This window comes from Antechinus flavipes, chromosome 2 (genome assembly GCF_016432865.1).
Source record: "Antechinus flavipes isolate AdamAnt ecotype Samford, QLD, Australia chromosome 2, AdamAnt_v2, whole genome shotgun sequence".
Classification (NCBI taxonomy): domain Eukaryota; kingdom Metazoa; phylum Chordata; class Mammalia; order Dasyuromorphia; family Dasyuridae; genus Antechinus; species Antechinus flavipes.
Window position 1 is genome coordinate 330,262,150 of NC_067399.1, and position 269 is coordinate 330,262,418.

The window sequence follows — 269 nt, forward strand, 5'->3', positions numbered from 1 at the left end:
TCTCACGCCCCGCCTCCTGGCCCTGCTGGGTCCGCCCTGAACGCCCTGCTGCCTGCAGAAGACAGAAAGGGCTTTCGGTGACTCTTTGAGTTTTATCCCGCCTCGTTTTGCAGACTAGGCCCCTGAAATCCTAGAAAGGGGAAGGGATCTTTTCAAAGTCAGACACAGGAAAAATATACATAGATAATCATTTGAAACTAGTTTCCCTGATTCTAAATGGTACTCCCTCCATTCCCCACGCGGTCTCTTTCTGCATTCCAAACTCCTGT